Source organism: Lactuca sativa, chromosome 7 (assembly GCF_002870075.4).
Source record: "Lactuca sativa cultivar Salinas chromosome 7, Lsat_Salinas_v11, whole genome shotgun sequence".
NCBI lineage: Eukaryota > Viridiplantae > Streptophyta > Magnoliopsida > Asterales > Asteraceae > Lactuca > Lactuca sativa.
Genome location: NC_056629.2, coordinates 77,422,515 through 77,438,831, shown reverse-complemented (window position 1 = coordinate 77,438,831; position 16,317 = coordinate 77,422,515). Strand labels below are relative to the sequence as shown.

General features: G+C 30.0%; 1 long non-coding RNA gene across 1 annotated transcript; it reads left to right on the top strand.

Moving 5' to 3' along the window:
• Window positions 1-6,585: 6,585 nt before the first annotated feature.
• LOC111879571 (uncharacterized) lies at window positions 6,586-14,440 on the top strand. The gene is made up of 3 exons (XR_002846168.3): window positions 6,586-7,155; window positions 7,241-7,435; window positions 14,225-14,440. It is a non-coding gene; the product is annotated as an uncharacterized LOC111879571 (long non-coding RNA).
• Window positions 14,441-16,317: the final 1,877 nt, after the last annotated feature.

Below are 16,317 nucleotides of genomic sequence, written 5' to 3'. Positions count from 1 at the left end.
ATTAATGGAGAAATCATATAATAAAATTAATATTAGACAAGAATTAATTAAGAAATTAATTATGTGGCTAGAAGACATTAATTTAATATTAGGGACTTAAACTGTCAAATGTGTGATAATTGAGTATTGGGCTGAGGAGCCTCTTGGACAAGGCATGGACGAAATTAGGATGTGTCCATCCCTAATTTCGGCCCTAAGGCCCTATTCCAGAAGCTTCCTTGGATAACTTAAGGCCTAAGCTATCCATTAGGGTTATTGACTGAAACCCTACCAGCTCCAGTATAAATACGACCCCTAGGCTACAGAAATCGGCTACCCTAACCCTAAGAGTGATAGAGCCGATTTCAAGAAGCCTCCAACCTCTCTCCAAGATCATCCTTTTTTCTATTGGTGTTTGTAAGCCATTAGAGGAGTCACACTTGTGACTCTAAGCTTCAAAGACAAGGAGATTCAAGCAAGCAACAAGAGGTAATGATCTAGATCTGATTTGTTTCTTATAATTTCAAATTATTCTCATTCGATCTAGGGTTAGAAAGTCTTGGATGGATGCACGTACAATTACAGAAACCTAGATCCAAGCATTAGGGTTTACATGAGCACATAAGATGTTCTTTTGGCTCAAACCCATCTGTTATGTTATTATGATCCATTAGATTCGTATGATTATTTGTATTTGCTGGTTTTGTGTTCAAGTTTATTTGTTGCATATGTCGACATGTTGGTTTGGGTTGAGGCGATACTACTTTGTGTTGTAGGCCAAGACACCCGGGGACGATACCTGAGCCACTTGCTTAGGTTATAGGCCTTGCGCTACGTACTCCCTTGTATGCCTAGTTTAGAGGGTGCCTTCACAAACCACTTGCTCGAACTCTTGTACCTCCAGGTATGCTGAACATACCTGAGCCAAACCTCAACTTTTCCATTTACCTCTTATTTCTTTAAGACAAAGCACCAAGCTTTAGATCCAAATATCAAGAGACGTCATAACGGATAAAGGCTTTGACTTTATCTATTTGCATGCATTCAAGTGGGTAAAAACTCAAACCCTTGGTCCAAAAGTCACCCAAAACTCCCAAACTCTTGCATGGATTAATTAAAGTGTCTAAGTTCTCATTTTTATGAATCTAGAAGCTCAAAACTACAGGAAACTACATTTCAAGGACATGGAGTAGCTCATACTCCATTAGACTAAACTATAGGACCAAAATGCATACAACCTCTAAACTAACAAGATCTAAGCAAATGACACATCAAGATCCAAGCTTTAAATCTCCCAATGAAGATTGAGGGCAAGATACTTCTGAATCCAAGATGTCTTGAGGTTCCAAGTTGATTCCACTTAGACTCGACTTAAGTTGGAGTACGCCCAATGTACTAGGAACACACATGATTTCCACTTAAGGAACCAAAAACCAACTTTGCAAATATATTTCCTATTAAGGGCATAAATGGGAAATACTAGGACGAAGGTGTTACAAATATAAAAAGAATTCTTAACAAATAAGTGTATACTTCATTAAAACGATGCATTAAAATGACGCACGAGTATAACACTTGTTAACTTACTACATGAACCTACAACTAAAATCGTAGATAGATTTTCGTAGGATTATATTTTTTTTATTTGAAACCAATTAAAAATATATATGTTGCCCATTTGACCGTTGAAATGCATACATTAGCCGACTTACTAAGTTATTCGGTATCTCAGATCCTTATCACATAACACTTTCTTTCGATGTGAATCTATTATTAGATACTTTTATATCTTTGATAAAAAATTTATCAACCTTCTTAATATGAACATCACTCGTCAAACTATTACTACTTTAGTGATCATTGTCAGGATGCATAATCCTAAACATATTAATGTTGTAAAAATAAAAACTTACATATGCGATATGCTGAAAGAATATTGAACATGTTATCACTTCTAATCATATTAATATATATTCTCGATATGATGTCGTGTACTATATTATTTAACCTATATATTAACCTCATTATATTTATGTCGATGATATATCGTGTCTAATTATGCATGATTTGGTTGCTTATAAGGAATCAAACAACATATTTTTTGTTTGTTTATCTTTCTAAATATATATATCTTATAGACGACTAGATTGAAAACCATTTCACTATCGTTATGGTTATGCCCCTCTAGTGTGTGTGTATATATATATATATATATATATATATATATATATATATATATATATATATATATATATATATATATATATATATATATATATATATATATATATATATATATATATATATATATATGTGAGTTCAATTGAGAAAATAAAAAAGGTTGAGAATGGGGGAATCATTCTCAGCCACTCATTTAATATATACATAAAAAGACACGGTGACAAATTTGTAAATATGTTAATAACCTTCAATCTCAAATACGTAACTATAGATAATTAGATAACAGTTCGTTCATCATCAAAATTTTTCCTCCAACCTTCAATAATCATCCAGATTTCTTCAACTAAACCGGAATTTCTTCGATGTTCATGAAATTGGAATTAGAGTTCTGGACTCACAGTCACAGTCGACATTGAAGGACTCAGAATCGGTACTCACAGGTTCCCATTCGGATTTTTGGAAATCAAAATCAAAATGAGAAATCGATTAGACATAGGATGTCGCATCTGAAGTCGAAATCGGAAGTATATGATGATTTGGAATTGATAACTTGATGTTTTTAACATTTTTAAAATAGTTACTTGTATGCACTCTAACTGTTTGATGAAATGCACAAACTAAATTATCACGTTATATTCACATATGAATATGTTTTCTCACCTGAATTAGTATATGATTATTAAAAACACAAAACAAATATGCAAGTCTGTATGTTATTCATATGTGAATAACATATAAAAATTATATATATATATATATATATATATATATATTTGTCAAAATACCTTCAAATATTCATAAGTGAATATATTATCTAATATTCACAAATGAATATACTATATACTATTCACATGTGATATACAATGTAATATTCACATATGAAATATCATTTAATACTCATAAATGAATATATCATCTAATATTCACAAGTGAATATATTATGTTAATATTCACAAGTAAATGCATCGTCCAATATTAAAATATGAATATACTATGTTTATTATATGCTATATTCATATATGAATGATACTTAAATTGTAAAAAAAAAAATCATATTTTTTATTCATAAATGAATAACGAATGTACTGTAATAAAATCTTATGTATTTTTATGCACTTATGAATAACGATAGCTGAAAATATAAAAAAAATAAATTTTTTATTTTATTTTAAAACTATATCAATATGCATGTCTATTTGTAGAGAATAAAAAATCATAAATTTTGGTATATTTAAAATCGTTTTTTTTTATAAAAATAGCTTCTAAAAATTAAAAAAAAAACCAAAAAACTATGTTTTTGTATATATATTAGTACTGCTTAGCATAGTTTAAGTCTTAAGGAAATATGTTTTGTTGGAAAACACATATCTATTCATTTTACTTTTCCACTGGTACGACGGAGGCTTTTGCGGCAAAAATAAATGAGTAGTTGAAAATGATTCCCCCATTTTCAACCTTTTTTTTTTTCTCAATTGAACCCTCTCTCTCTCTCTCTCTCTCTCTCTATATATATATATATATATATATATATATATATATATATATATATATATATATATATATATATTATTTTTACTCTCAAGTTAATCGTTTTTTTCTTTACAACTTAAGTGATAACAAAATAAAACGAAAGTAAAATATATCTTATCATTTTGTTTTAAAGAAAGCATTCAAGACTTAAAAAAGGAAAAAAGGAAAAAAAGAAAAAAAGGAAAATGGTTGGAAAATATCTTGGATTTTTTTGCTATATAAGCTGTGAGTGTTGGAGAGGGCTCCACATTCGTCAAATCCTAGGTTTTTAGGTCTTTCTTGTCTTTTCAGATTGACGCGGCTCAATCTTCCTCGAAGCGCATTTATTTTATTATTTATTTATTTTTATTAATCCATCCTTGTTTTCAAGATTGGTGCGCAATCTTTACCTTTTTATGAATCAATTTTTGTTCTAGATTGATTTTGTTTTTAACAGATTGAAGCTCAATCTTACCTTTTTTTTTTTATGAATCGATCCTTGTTTTCACAGATTGACGATCTTCGTCAAGCTCTTATTTATTTATTTATTTAATTTTTTTATGAATCGGTATCATCAAGCTCTAACTTTTTTTATGAATCAATTTTTGTACTAGATTGATGGCTCAATCTTCAACAAGCTCTTTTTTTATTAATCAGTACCTGTTTTTAACAGATTGATGCTCAATCATCATCAGGCTGTTACCTTTTTTATGAATCAATCGCTTGTTTTCACAGATTGATGCTTAATCTTCGTCATGCTGTTTCTTTTTTTATGAATCAATGATTGTTCTCACAGATTGATGCTCAATCTTCATCAAACTCTTTCTTTTTTATGAATCAATCTGTGTTCTCACAGATCGATGGCTCAATTTTCATCAATCTCTTTCTTTTTTATGAATCTGATTGATGATTCAATCATCGTTATAGTCAATCATGAAGATCTCGCTAGATCGGAATGTTAATAGTTTGGGTTCACCGATACCAAAAAATAGAAAAAGAAAGAAAGATCTACGATCTGTTCTGGTATGGAGAACACCGTAGACGAGGTTTAACAATGGAAGTCCAAAAGCTGATTTCGCAAACGTCGAAAGATCCAAGGAATAAGAAAATCTTTGTTTTAAAAGTGGAAAGTATAAGTGAAAAAGGCGATTCAAACAAGGAAGCTTTTGGATCTGAAAATTTGGTGAAGATTGAGTTGAAAAATCTTCAACCAACATCAGCGAAGAAGGTAGATTGCTTCTTCAGTTCCTAGTAATCATTATTTCCCTCATGATTTTTATAGTAACCAAAACCAGAAGTTATGTTTCTGTAAAGTAGGCTTTAAAAGAATAATCTTTCAATGAGATTACATGTCAATTGTCATCCCAGAAGTAAATGGTTTCAGGTCTTGCATTAATACATTCTAACCACGTGGGTCTTAGGAAAACTCAAACTATGCCAAATTTGATAGTGTATGTACTATGTAGGACAAATATATTGGTGTTCTTATGGAAACTGGTTCCCGAAAGTACTATGTTATGCTCTTTAATGTAATAGACTAATAGTTAATGAATAAGTTAGGTGCATGTTAGTTGAACTATATAACTTACATGCCTGTTGCTTATTATATGAGCACACCGACTGTAGACTCTAGTATTTATGAATCAAGTGTAAGAACTTTAAATGCTCGCTATTTCTTGTCAAATTTCTAATATGAGCTCTTTCATTACTAGTCTTTGATGTTTGATCTTTCACTTCGTAAATTAGCGTATAACCTGTATATACTAATGTAATCCTCTTGTGTTGACCATTGCTGTAAATTTTGCAGGTTGTTCTGTCGGTTGAGGGTTTTATGATACAATGAAAGTGAGGACCTTGTGAATGCGAAGTGAGAAAGGATTGTTGGCTTTGCAATTGTCTCAATGAGGTATTATTTCTTATGTCTTTTAGTATTATTTGGGTTCTTAGAGAAAAGTCGTAATGATGACTAGTCATGTGTGACATACACACACTCACATAAACATGACTGGTTGCTACGATTAAGGTATTAATTTCAACATTTTTTATATCTTCACTTTTGTCGTTTTTGATCATAATGGAAATTGGAAGGTCTGATTTCAAATATTCTTTCCATTAGTTTCTAGATGCACTCTCATTAATAATCTTTATTATTAAGTTTTTTATGTTAATTGTAATAGCATGTCTCTCATGTCGTACCCTCTTTTGCAATAAAATACGCTATAAATTTAGGGGGTTGTTTGGCATTTTGCTATATATTTTTAGTAGAAGTTTTGTGCATTAAATGTAGATTAATTTCAATTTGGAACATTGTTTATTTCTAAAAATTCTCCCTCTAAAACAAGAACACGTTTTTTTATGCATTAAATTCCTAAGTTGTGTAAGTTAGCAAGCTAGGTTTTTAAGTTAGACAACCCATGGATATAATAAAAAATCAATAAACTATAATTAAACCGTTGAAGGTAAAAAAAAATCATGGTATTTTACGGGAGGCTTGGACAACATGAACTTTGTGGAGTTTGTAAGAAAGGTGGGGACTTAGTGCTGGATGCTCTAGGACATTCCATAAAGGTAAAAAGATTAATATTTTTTTATTATAGGTTTATAATGATTAATAAATCTGATTTTTATTCCATTTGGTGACATACAACATGTATATGACACAAGTGCCTCTCAAGAAAAGTGCAAATATTGCAGAAACTCTATGAAATGTGTGATTCAACATCTAGGATTTGATACAATTGAGCAGATTACAAAACATGGTATTCTGAATGTTTATAATCCTGAAAAATGTGATCTTGTTGCATGTTGTACTTGCAGGTAACCCTAATTTTATAAAATTTACAACATTTTTATTGCATAATTTCAAATCATGCAATCGTGTTTGAATAACTTTGGTGTATACAGAGCCTATGATTTCAACACAGTCGGCTTCAATGATAAGACTGTTGTTGTTTGTGATCAGGCAATTGTAATTGGAGTAAGTACATTTTTGGTCCCTGATTTTATCTGGTTTTTTCGGTTTTGGTCCCTAAAGGTGTAAGGTTGCAGTTTTGGTTCTTATATCACTATTTTATGTGATTTTGGTCTCTGGCTTGTCTTAGTTAATAGCCTAGCTGTTAAACTTTTTTGAAATAATCATTGTGCTTTGGACTAAAATTTTCTCTTATTTTCTGAAACACCTTGCACTAGGTATAGATATAATGTTGGCAACTATATGAAGCTTTTAATAAAATAGACATATGTACATTTAAAATTTTATAAACCTTAACTAAGAATAAAAAGAAAATAACAACTTTGGTCCTTGTGGTATACAACTTGTTTCAGGTTTTGGTCCAAGGTTAAAAACGTCATTTTAAAATATTCAGTTATGCTGTCTTTTCATTTTTGTTAGTTAGATTAATCCCCTAATCCATTTTCCATACCTTGCAATGTGAGAGGGAATATCATATTGGCTATTTGAGGGAACATAAGAAGATTGATCTGAAGGTGTGTGAATTTAAATTTAGTTATTTACTAAAGTTTCCTACTTTTTTCACTTGATTATATATGATTGATTGTTGATGTGTTACAGGAGTTGCAACTGCAGTGTCGACTGGAATACTTCATTTGGTTCTAGAGAGATTAGTGGGCATGTGGCCCGGTGAAGGTCACTGATTCTCTTACGGGTTTAATCAGGAATTCCGAGATGAAGTGGATAGTTTTGCATGGGAAAGATGTTTCTGATGAGAACAAAGTATTGCTTTCACAAGCTGTTGACATCATTCATGTGAGTATAAACTATAAACTAGAAACTGTTGCTTTTATTATTATTATTATTATTATTATTATTATTATTATTATTATTATTATTCTCACTCCCACTCTCACTCCCACTCCCACTCCCACTCCCACTCCTACCTCTCTTACTCTTACTCTCTTACTCTTACTCTCTTACTGAAATTATACACTTTAACAATGTTTTTGCTCAATAATGACATTATACTCTTATAACTTACTCATAACATGAAAACAAACATGATAATAGGTTCACAAAAATATTGGTTGTAGCTTTTGAAATTTGTCTAGTAGTAAAATCCCAAGGGTAGACTACTAATTAGTATGATTCAATATGGGAATTCATCATGCTTTATTAAATTAGTATGATTCAATATAGGTTCCATTCAACACAAACTTGTAGTTCATTTTCAGTTTGACAGTTTTGTTTAAAACTTAGTATATTCAACCGATTAGATATCAATAGAATTAAAATAACACATCTATATAAAATTTTTCATAAAATTAGACATAATAAAATTTGTATCTTAAGCATTCTTTCTTCAAGATGAATTATATCTATCCATTCTCTTCATCAAATAGTACCAAAAGAGAACAAATGCCCATGAATATTTCTTGAAATAAAACCTCTTATTTCATTTTGTGGTAAACTATTCTCAACAGACATAGACTCACATTCATGTCATTATGTGCCTTAATGATTATTTAGGTTAGTTATTAATCTAGATATAATGAATGGTTTGTATATTCCATTGGGTTTCAAAGAACTGGAATCGTCTCTTTGTGCTCTTCTTGGTTTTTAACTGCATTACAAGATCTTCTCTTACGGTTTCAACTTCAACATACATATATGAGGTCATCTCAAGGTAATGGTCACACAGGTCTTTTAGCTGTGTCTCTAATGATGATTTTGTCCTTTCAAATCTCTTTTTCATTACCAAGTCACCTTCAACCATAGATTTTCTAGGATTTGATGAAAGACTATTATGCCACTCAGACTTTATCCCAAAAAATATATGCAAACTAGTTAAAAGCTACAACCATGAAAACTAGTTGTACATAAGTGTAATCCTTATAGCTTTCATCATCTTACTATATTTGTGAAAACCAGTTGACTTTTGACTACTAAAAGTCAAAGGTTGACTAGTTTTTTCATCATATTAACTTCTTAAGCTCTATACTCAATATTTACATCAAGAGTCTCATAAAGGTATGCTTCATGCATCTGTATTTTTTCTGCATTATCAATGTCTTCTTGCAAATGAGTCTCATGAACACCCTGAAAAACAGACGATATAAAAGATAACAACAATAAAGATTCATGGTAAAAATACAAGAACATTTGGTTGGTGAGTAAATCAAAATCAATATTTTGTTTACTTATTTACCATTTTACTCCCTGATTTTGTTGACATAAGTTTTAGATCCTCTTCTAAAGCATGAACTTTCTTCAAACATCTGTTTTTTTCCTTCAATTTGTTAAACTTTTGAACTCATATTGGAAATTTGCACTCTTGATTTTTCTAAGCTCGTTTTTTATCTCATAAGCAAATGAACGTGATTCTCCTTTATTTGTCTTGTTTGACTAAAACTTGTGTTTAGGTTTTTATGTTCTACCATTTCTAAATGTCAATCAACATTTTTTTGTAAATCATTTACAAATTATGTTGGTGTTCTTAAGGAAGGGGCGGGCAAATCATGTGTCTCGGGATGACACGTGTAACCCCTCAATTTCGTCCAATAGATGTGTAAAAATTTGTAGATCTTTCGCAAATCTATTGGAAATCTGTCACAGCGTTTGATAAATGTAAATTCAATTTACATTTGTTTAGTGAGGGATTTTGTAGTGGAAACTACAGTAGAAAACGAGGTTTTTTTCTATAGTAAAACAACTTTTAAAAATTTTATACAACCCTTGTTTTTATCTTTCTTGTGTTATAATGGTTATTATGTTCTTTTCTATATCAATTCCGAAATATCAAAACAACTTTGAAAAATGATCTAAAAGAATCTAGGGTTATGCCAAAAGGGTTTATTAACGTTTTTTTTCCCTTTTATCAAAGTTTTTCGCAAAGACCTGCCATAGTAAGTTAAGAAAGGGAGACAATCACACTTGTAGAGTGCATTAAATGAAGAGTTGTATGTTGCGTTCGGGAAGAATGAATTGAATAGCTTCCGAAAAGATAACTGTTAATTCAAGTCCCATATGATCCAGCTGTGTCAGGGAAAAGAGTAAAACAAGCATCTAACTCCTTCATGCTTGTTGCACTTGGCTCGGGGGGTATAACTCAATGGGACTTAAGGAATAATATAAAAAAAATAAGAGGCAAAAATATTAATATTAAATAAAAATCAATATAGTAAATAAAAATGAAATAGAAGAACTTAGATTCCAAATGAAAAAAAATCCAAACTTGAAAACGATAGTTATGATTCTCAAAGGATGAGAGCCAAGGAGAAATATCTCTGGTTAAATTAAAGACTTGTTCAATAATACAATAGAGTGTCTTTTTTTCTTCATAAACTGAAATAATGATATTTTTTATATATTTTTTTGAAAATGATTAAAATTTCATTCCAAATTAAGACATAAGAAACAAAGCATGAGTCTAAATTTCAACACACATTTATAAGTCATATAAGTCATAACAAAACCAAACGTGTTTCAAAATTCTACATACCACAAACCATTTATAAACATATAACATAAAAAGTAAAAACATCCATCTTACCAAGATGGATGTTTGTAGTTTTAACCATTAATAGAACACAAATCCACCAAAAGGGTATTATTATTCACTCGTTCATTCATTTCTTAATTTACTTCTGCATAGGAAAGACTGAAACAGAAACCATCTTGAAAAATGACTCCACCTTGAGGCCCCAACACCTCCTTTTCTAACAAACATGTTCCTTGAAATGTTGCAATTGATGTCAATGTTTGTATGTATTCACTCTGCTGTACATATATATATATATATATATATATATATATATATATATATATATATATATATATATATATATATATATATATAATATAAGTTATATGTAATAATGAAGATGATTGAAACATTATAATAAAAATTAAGAAACCATTTAATAATAGTAATAATACATGAGTTGGGGTTACTTTTTCAAAACCAAATTTCTTAATCAAATGGATTCAACATCCTCGGCAGCTGGAACCACCATCTTCTTAACCTTCAGATACGCAAGTAGTTTCTCAAAGCACTTGAAGAAAGTTGGAAGTAGCATTGAATTCAGTCAATGTATTCGTACAATTTTTTTTTTAAATATAAAAATCGTTGATGTTAAAAATGTGTAAATCAAATGGAATAACAATATGATGAATATATATACCTTTCCTTGGTTGGTTTCATTAGTAGCAACTATTGGAAGTTTTGCAACACCTTCCCCAAATACATGAAACAATCCAGCTTGAACTACCTTTGACCAGTACAATTTGCAACATATTTTATAAATTGTGCAGGTCAAAGGTAGTTACAAACGGAATGTTTCGTATATTTGGGGTTGATGTTGCAAAGCTTCCAATAGTTGCTACTAGTGAGACCAACAAAGGAAAGGTATATATTCATCATATTATTATTTCATTTGATTTACACATTTTTAACATCAATGATTTTTATATTTAAAAAAATTGTATGAATACATTGATTGAATTTAGGGCTACTTCCAGCTCTCTTCAAATGCTTTGAGAAAACTACTTGCGTATCTGAAGGTTAAGAAGATAGTGATTCTAGCTGCTGAGGATGTTGAATCCATTTGATTTAGAAATTTGGTTTTGAAAAAGTAACCCCAACTCATTTATTATTACTATTATTAAATGGTTTCTTAATTTTTATTATAATGTTTCAATCATCTTCATTATTACATATAACTTATATTATATATATATATATATATATATATATATATATATATATATATATATATATATATATATATATAACAGAGTGAATACATACAAACATCGACATCAATTGCAACATTTCAAGGAACATGTTTGTTAGAAAAAGAGGTGTTAGGGCCTCAAGGTTGAGTCACTTTTCAAGATGGTTTCCGTTTCAGTCTTTCCTATGCAGAAGTAAATTAAGAAATGAATGAACAAGTGAATAATAATACCCTTTTGTTTGATTTGTGTTCTATTAATGGTTAAAACTACAAACATCCATCTTGGTAAGATGGATGTTTTTACTTTTTATGTTATATGTTTATAAATGGTTTGTGGTATGTAGAATTTTGAAACACGTTTGGTTTTGTTATGACTTATATGACTTATAAATGTGTGTTGAAATTTAGACTCATGCTTTGTTTCTTATGTCTTAATTTGGAATGAAATTTTAATCATTTTCAAAAAAATATATAAAAAATATCATTATTTCAGTTTATGAAGAAAAAAAGACACTCTATTATATTATTGAACAAGTCTTTAATTTAACCAAAGATCTTTCTCCTTGGCTCTCATCCTTTGAGAATCATAACGATCGTTTTCAAGTTTGAATTTTTTTTTCATTTGGAATCTAAGTTCTTCTATTTCATTTTTATTTACTATATTGATTTTTATTTAATATTAATATTTTTCCCTCTTATTTTTTTTTACATTATTCCTTAAGTCCCATTAAGTTATACCCCCCGAGCCAAGTGCAACAAGAATGAAGGAGTTAGATGCTTGTTTTCCTCTTTTCCCTGACACAATTGGATCATCTGGGACTTTATTAATTGATTTCTTTTCAGGAGCTATTTAATTCATTCTTCCCGAATGCAGCATACAACTCTTCATTTTAATGCACTCTGCAAGTGTGATTATCTCCCTTCTTAACTTAGTATCGCAGGTCTTTGTGAAATAACTCTGACAAAAAGAAAAAAATAAACCCTTAATAAACCCTCTTGGCATAACCCATAGACATTTTTAGATCATTTTTCGAAGCTGTTTTGATATTTTAGAATTGATATAGAAAAGAACGTAATAACCATTACAACACAAAAAAGAAAAAAACAGGGTTGCACGGAATTTTTAGAAGTTGCACTACTAGGGAAAAAAACTCATTTTCTATAGTAGTTTCCACCACAAAGTTCGTCACTAAACAAATGTAAATTGAATTTTCACTTATCAGACTTTGTGACAAATTTCCAATAGATTTGTGAAAGATCTACAAATTTTTACACTTCTATTGGATGAAATCGAGGGGTAACACGTGCCATCCCAAAACACATGATATGCCCTCCCCTGCTGTATGAGCACCAACATAATTTGTAAATGATTTACAAAAAAAGAAAAATTTAGAGCATAAAAACCTAAACACAAGTTTTAGTCAAAGAAGAAAAATAAAGGAGGACCACGTGCAGTAGATTATGAGATGATAACGAGCTTAGAAAAATCAAGAGTGCACATTTCCAATATTAGTTGAAAGTTCAACAAATTGAAGGAGAAAAGAACGAACACGAGAAGAAACTTCATGCTTTAGAAGAAGATTTAAGACTTCTATCAACAAAATCAGAGAGTTAAATGGTAAATAATTAAACAAAAAATTGATTTTGATTTACTCACCAACCAAGTGTTCTTGTATTTTGAACATTAATCTTTATTGTTGTTATCTTTTATATCGTCTGACTTTCAAGGTGTTCATTAGACTCATTCTCAAGAAGACATTGAAAATGAAGAAAAAATACAGATGCATGAACCATAGCTTGATGAGACTCTTGATACACATATTAAGTATAGAGCTTAAGAGCTTAGTATGATGACAAAACTAGTCAACCTTTGACTTTTAGTAGTCAAAGGTCAATTGGTTTTCATAATTATAGTAAGTTGATAAAAACTATAAAGATTACACTTATGCACAACTAGTTTTCATGGTTGTAGCTTTTAACTAGTTTGCATATATTTTTTGGGGTAAAGTTCGAGGGATGTAATAGTCTTTCATCAAATTCTGGAAACTCTAAGGTTGAAGGTGACTTGTTAATGAAAAAGAGATTTGAAAGGACAAAATCGTCATTAGAGACATAGCTAAAAGACCTTCATGACCATTACAATGAGATGAGCCTCATATATGTTAAAGTTGAAGCCGAAAGAGAAGATCTTGTAATGTAGTTAAAAAAAGAAGAGCACAAGGAGACGATTCCGGTTCCTTGAAAAACCAATGGAATATCCAGACCATTCATTATATCTAAGATTAATAGCTAACCTAAATAATCATTAAGGCACATAATGACTTAAATGTGAGTCTATGTCTGTTCGGAATACTTTAGCACAAAAATGAAATAAGACGTTTTATTTCAAGAAACATTCATGGGCATTTGTTTTCTTTTGGTACTATTTGATGAAGAGCATCTGTAGATATAGTTCATCATTCACTATGTCTAACTTTATGAAAATTTTTATATAGATGTGTGTATTTTAAATCTAGTGATATCTCATCTGTTGAATATACTAAGGTTTAAAAAAATCTGTCGACCCGAAAATGAACTACAAATTGTGTTGAATCATACTAATTAATAGTCTACCTTGGGATTTTACTACTAGACAAATCTCAAAAGCTATAACCAACATTCTTGTGAACCTATTATCATGTTTGTTTTCATGTTATGAGTAAATTATAAGACTATAATGTCATTATTGAGCAAAAACATTGTGAAAGTGTATATATAATAGTTGGTCAAAGTTTAACATCTGAAAATGCAGGTTAGATGTATTGACCTTAATTATGAATTTACCATTATTATTTAATTACTTCTATAATTGATGATATGGGTGTAGGTGAATAAAGGAATATTTCAGATGCAAGTGGAGATTTTCAAAGTTGAAAATCATGGTATGTTGGAATTAAAGCACAATGCTATTTTAATACTTGAATATTAATTGTTATGATAAGTTGGAAAATTGTTAAGTGATGGAATTGTCAATTATTTGAGGGATTTAAATACGATTCATTAAAATTGGTGGACATTTTTTTTGCTCTAAATCAAATAATGGAACTTTGATACAAAATAGATGACTATAAATAAATGTGATAGATAGTTATTACGATTTTAGCTAGTCATTGAAGCCGTAGGAGAAGAATAGGATATTTTCAGCTGAAGTTGTGAGCTTTGGGTGGAATAAAGAAAAGTAGACCTTCATTTTTCATGTTTTTTCATCATCAAGGATTGCCAAAAATCCTTTATTGATCTCACAATGTATTATTCTCTTCCATAAGTGTATGGTTAGTCGAGAAATGAAAGAAATCTGGGTTTCAATGGTGATTAGGGAATTAAAGGTTGTTTCATGATTGTGAAGGTAGTTAAACAATGTTTCTAATGCATCGTATCTACACCTAATCTTATAAATTATCCAAATAGATTTTTAAGTTGATTACAAGTGTTGGAATGGAGAAAAGTAGACAAAGATATCAAGTTAATATGAATTTGGACAACGACACTTATGGTACAGCAATTATCAAAAACAAAAAAAAAAAAAAAAAAAAGGGCAAGCAAACCCCAAGAGGATGTCATAGATACTATTTTCTGCAAGTTAGTTTATGTGTTAATTTTTTAGAATGACTAACTCACACATACCATACTATGTTTATAAATCTACACTTTTGTCCCAATGGGGAGTTGAACCCTCAAACTTTGGCCAGGGCATCATTCAAACAACTCTTGATACTGCCACACTACAAACTCTTTAACTTGAGTAATCTATGTATTAGTCAACGAAATAATTTTATATATGTTTAAATAGAAGATTAGTTTATGTATTCGATATAGTATAGTTTGTATTTCACAATATATTGTTCCAACATGATTAATCTTCATTGTTCGTTATGATGCTTTTTAATGAAAATTTAATATTGTTTGGTGAGGTAACATCTCAATTAACATCTCGTATAATATAAAATTTAACCATTTAAAAATAGTTCTTAACAAATAAGTGTATACTTCACCAAAACGATGCATTAAAATAGGGGTGAGCATTTGGACCGAACCGGACCGGACCGGACCGGACCGGATCGGCTCTTGGACCGGACCGGTTATGAATAATATTGTGGACCGTGGACCGGACTGGATGAGTCGTGTCCGTGTCCGGGTCCGGGTCCAGGTCCGGGTTTTCCGGTTCTTGGACCCGTTTGGACCGGTACAACTTTAATTGCATAGAGTACAAGTCGTTAAAATATGATTTTGGGATTGATAGAACTCATTAAAACGAATATGTTATTGGGTTTGATACGATATAACTTGTAAAAATGATTACGTTTCCGTTTCATGCATAGAGTACAACTCGTTAGAATATGTTTTTGGGTTTGATAGAACTCGTTAAAACGAATATGTTATTGGGTTTGATACGATATAACTTGTAAAAATGATTACGTTTCTGTTTCATGCATAACTAATCTACCTTGATGTTAGAATATTATAACTTGCAAAATTAATTTTCCAAATAAAAACAACTAACATATAAATCAAGTTCACCATGATCCCTTTCATATGATTTATCTTTCAAAGATACATAAAATTCATAATTATAGTTTAAAATAATAGTTAAAAAGTTGAAATATTTCAATCTTAATAACTTAACTTTGAAGGATTATAACTCGCTGAATATAATACCAAAATCAACAAAATTATAGTCTAAATTCATCTACAAATTGTAAACTAAATGTTGGAAAAAAGCACAGGTCAATCCGACTTAAAACGAATGAGTTATGATTGTTTAAAAAGTTTCACAGATTACAAAATTTTAAAAATCTTGCTGAAAAACTAAAATTTTTTAGTTTTGATAGCTCAACTTTGAAAGACTGCAACTCATTGAATATAATACCAAAATCAACAAAATTATAGTCTAAATTCATCTACAAACTGTAAATTAAACTT